We start from the raw sequence: 4987 nt of genomic DNA, 5'->3' as shown, positions 1-4987 counted from the left end.
GATTTTTTAATGAGTCAATAAACTATTTATTTTATGAAAAACAATTTAAAGCTACAAATAGCTTAAGCAGACTTGATGTTGAGTCACTAGTGATTATCTGATTATATACACGTAGGCTAATTATAAAGTAGTTATATTTCAACAGAACTAGATAGCATGTAAAAGCAAGACAGAAGATTATATATTAACAAACAAACCAAAGAACAAGAGTGCATCTATATTTACAAAATCTTCTTTGCCCATTTGAATAGCATCTTCTAAAGTTCAATTTTTCTTGCAAATGCAATCAGAATGGAAGCCACTATTTTACTTGCGGTGGTAAATACGAAGCACTGACCTTAGCTGAAAGCAAAAATAAAGTATACAAAACTAATAAAAATAAAGTATACAAAACTAATACAAAAATAAAGTATACAAAACTATGAATTCAGGATTTAAAAAGTTATTTTCTTTAAAAAACAAATTATTCTATACATGGTGACCGAAAATCCTTTCCCAGGGCATAAAGAATCTTACAATTACAGAGATTTAATTGCAAATTCTTTCTGATTCATAATAAACCTAAATTTCTACTCAAGTCTAAGTCGACTGGAAGAGTTATTTTATTTCCACACTTTGGCAATGGCCTTTCATGAAGACATGGATTGGGATGAGAGAGAGAAAGGGAAGGAGAGGACCATACTATTCATACTATAACTCAGCAATTTAGCTATATTTGTATTTTTATATATTTCGTATATTCTGAAGTGATGTTATAATTGGTATTTAGGTTTCAATATGAGACTTTATTTTTAGCTCATGAGACTTCATTTTTAGCTCATGAGACATATTGGGAACCTAAATACCAACTAAAACATCACTTTACTACAGAAATATGTACTGATTTTAAAATACTGAGTTATAAACTGACTTTGGAATCCAGACCATGTGTAAAGTGTTGCCTACTGATATACATTCATACCAGAAATTTTACATGTTGCATCTACTTTTAGAGTATTCGAGTAATGTTATATCTATCCCCATCTTCACAGAATCCCTGTTAGAGTACTGACACTACTTGTCCTAAGAAAAAAGTAAGGAGATAACTAAACTCTAGTGGCAGAGTTGTTCTATAATAATACTTATAATAGGTCAGAGCTAATTTTTAACAAAAAGGAGACTGCTTAAATAAACATATACATCTGTATGTAGGTATATTATATAATCATCAAAATGGTTATAGAAAAATATTTCACTTCAGGGAAAATTTTTATGATACATCATGGGGATCAATTGGCTGTTTATTCCCAGATCATTCCCCATAATTCTCTGCTCTGTTCCATCTCACAGGGAAGAATATTTCCTTTTCCTGTGGCATTTAGTAGTCTCACAATGAAGGGCACCAACAAAGCCCTGAAATGTGGGTTTAGCCAACAATGTTAGTACTGCACTCAGATCACCTAGGATCCCTTTCTTATGGTTTCTGTGTGGACCTCCCCCAACTCCCACAGACTTCCACATGATTTCATTTCAAGGAAGCACCTGATGTTATTTTCTGGAAAACTGTTTTCAGGCTACTGGCGCCCCCTTGCAAATGCCTGGTATTTACTTCCAGGGAGAGAGGGTTACCCTTAACCAATGACTGAGATTGGCGGGTGTATAAAAACTCAGCTCCTTTGCTTCAGGGTCAGAGAACTAAGGCACAGCTTATTCTCCAGATATTCCCTGCAGGATCTAGCCATAGCCATCCTCTGAAGAACTTTGCCTGGCTTTCACCCCTGTTTTATCCTGTCTCTCCTAATCCCCTGTGAGTTTCCCCCAGAAACTCTTTTGCAATAATGCCTTACACACAAATCCTTGCCCCAGGAGAACTCAATTTGATATGGTAGACAAAGGGGAGAAGACAGGGTATTTCTTCTCCCCTCCTTCTGCTGCAGTGTGTTCCCAGCAGAGGTCACATCTGCTCCATGGCTTCGGCTCCTGTCAGTTAAGCCCACTGTGGTTGTTCAACACAAGAGCACTCAAGTCTCTTACATTAAGGTAAAGATATTATTCAGAAGAGTGGGATTTGCAGTCCCACCAGCAGTGTATGAGGGTTCCTTTTTTCGCGCAACCTAACACTTGTTATTACTTGTCTTATTGATGATAGCCATTCTAACAGATGTGAGGTGGTATCTTATTGTAGTTTTGATTTGCATTTCTCTAATAGCTAGTGAAGTTGAACGTCTTTTCATATGTCTGTTGGCCATTTGTATGGTCCACTGCCCATCTTTTAATTGAATTATTTGTTTCGTTGTTGCTATTGAGTCGTATGGGGGGATAGTAGACAGGGGTAAAAGAGGTCAAATATTTGGTGATGGAAGGAAATCTGACTATGGGTGGTGAACACACAATGTAATATATATACAATATACTGTGTAATTGTACTCTTGAAACTTATTGGGTTTGTTGATCAATGTCACCCCAATAATTCTTAATTTAAAAAGAAAAAGAAAAAGAAAGAAGAATGAGATTATGAGATTTGGGGATGGGGATATTTATGTGTCTCAGATATATATATAAAACTGAAAAATCTTGAACTACTGAAGCCTCTTGGGCCTCCCTTGTCAATTCAGAATAAAAAAGAAAGGGTATTTTAGCAATGGGCTTGTACCCATGTTATTTTCTCACCTGTGTAGCCCATGACTAAGAAGCAGCTGGCCTAATAGAGTAGAAGAATGGTTTACTAAGGACTCACAGAGGCTAATATGCTATTCTTCAAAATGTAGAATATGTTTTGAACTAGAGACCAATATAAGGTGCTATTTCTCCCATTGCCAGTACACCCAGACCTAAAATTAAAAGATGGAAGTAGAGGTGGCCCTTTTCACTATTACTCATAATATTCCATTATTAGAACCTTAGGTCTGATGGTTTATAGATTTTAATTCCCAAGAAAGAAAGGTTTCACAATTGTCCCATTAAATTATGAGTTAAAACTGTCATCTGGTCATTCTGGACCCCTAATGCAATTGATTCAACAGGCAGAAGAGGAGTTCTGTATTAGCTGTGATGATATATTCAGTCTATCAAAGGGAAATTGCATGCTGCTAACAATAGCATCAGAGAAGAACTATGTCAGAACCCAGAAGATGTACCAGCACACCTTGCAGTACTTACATGTTCAGTGATAAAAGTCAATGGAAGATTAAAACAACCCAGTCAAAGCAGGACCACTAAAGACCCATATACTTCAGGAAGAATGATTCAGATCACTCCACCAAGAAAAGAACCCAGTTAAGGTATGCCTGAGGGTAAGAGAAAATGGAATGGATAGTGAAAGAAGAAAATGATGTATCAACTATGGCATCATGACCAATTAAAGAAATGAGGACTATAGCAGCTGTGCATATTTTTATTATGTACATGTTTGCATATATTAACAAAATACCTATTTTTACTTTTCTCCTTCCTTTACTATTCTGTTTGAGGAATATTTGTGAGTCCTAATATTTGAGGAATATTTGAGGAATATTTGTGAGTCCTAATTTTATAGTTCTCAAGTAACCTTATCACAAACAGGAGTATCCAGAACAAATGGAGGGGCTGCATATCTACTGGAGAACCTAGCTTGAAAGAAAAGGTGTCTCCTTTTGAGGAGAAAGGATAAAAATAGAAGACACTACTTGATGCCTACCCACATCTATTCCCATCCTCTTTTAGTGTCCTAATAGAATTCCCATTTTGTGCAGAGATCTACCCTCCTCTGGGCATCCAGGTGCTTTAGTGAAAGCTAATACCATCAGTAGTCCCAAGGGACAAATGCTGATTGGTGTAAGCCGATCATGGATGTCCCATTCCTCTTGCAGGTGATTGGTTTAGGCATGGGCATATGAAGCACTTGAGTTTGATGAAACATTAGGAGATGTCTGCTGTCAGCTTTTGAAAAGACTTCTTCACTCTTAAGAAGACACACATAAAAGGGATGGTATCTTCTAGATGTGGTCATATCTGGCTATGACCCTTGGAACTGTTGCAACCATCTCACAAGTAGGAGGGGAGCATGCCTGAGGACAAATCCAAAATGCTGAAGATGGCAGAGCAGAAAGACAGAAAGAACATGGAATCTAAAGACTTAATTTAACCATAAAATTAGCCAGAACTGGAACTGCCCTATCCTTGGTTTGTGAGATACTAAGTATCCTTGTTTAGGTAGGTTAGATTCAGAATGTTCTGCTGCTTGTAGCTAAAAACATTCTAATTGATATAAGAAGTGACTCACATCTTCTCCTCATAGGTGGTGATTTTGTTGGAGTTATTAATGTTAGCATCCTTAAAAAATGACTCCAAAATCTCAGTGGTTTAACACAGTAAAGTCCATGGCTTGTTCATGATCAAATATTTGGCAGATGACCTTTTCTGTGTGGTTTGGGAGTTCTGACTTCTTCTATCTTATGTGTCCAGCATCCTTTGGTGTTTCCTTAAATTCATCAGTTGGATCCTCTGCATTCAACTCACTGACAAGTGAACTAAGAGGATATGGAAGATGGCAAAAGACATTTAGGGGCCAGATCTGCCCAGATGATTGGATCATCCTACATGTTTTCTAGGCAAGCTCAGTATTTACATTTATCTACATATAACAAGAACCCAAGTTCATCAGCACTAACAAATCTGGTTCATTTTTCTACACACACACACAAAAAAAAATCCAAAGAGGGCTGTGTGGCTCTAATACAAGTATACCACATGCCACTAAGGACCCAGGATCCTTCTGTCCTCCCGCTCTATCATCTTTAGCATGGCTCTTTCTTCTTTATGCTTCCAAAATGGTGTCACACTTCTAAGAATAAGTATATTATACTAAGTTCCAAACAGGAAGGAGAAGGAGAGGCTTAAGGCATGTTCCACCTATTTGTCTCTTTTTATTCAATAGTTTTCCTAGAAACCTTGTCCAGTAGACTTTGCCTCTATTTTTTTTTTTTTTTTTTTTTTTTTTTTTTAAACTTCTTTTTCTTCCAAGGGGGCC

The sequence above is a fragment of the Pteropus alecto genome, unplaced genomic scaffold (genome assembly GCF_000325575.1).
Source record: "Pteropus alecto unplaced genomic scaffold, ASM32557v1 scaffold171, whole genome shotgun sequence".
Classification (NCBI taxonomy): domain Eukaryota; kingdom Metazoa; phylum Chordata; class Mammalia; order Chiroptera; family Pteropodidae; genus Pteropus; species Pteropus alecto.
This window is presented reverse-complemented; position numbering follows the sequence as displayed.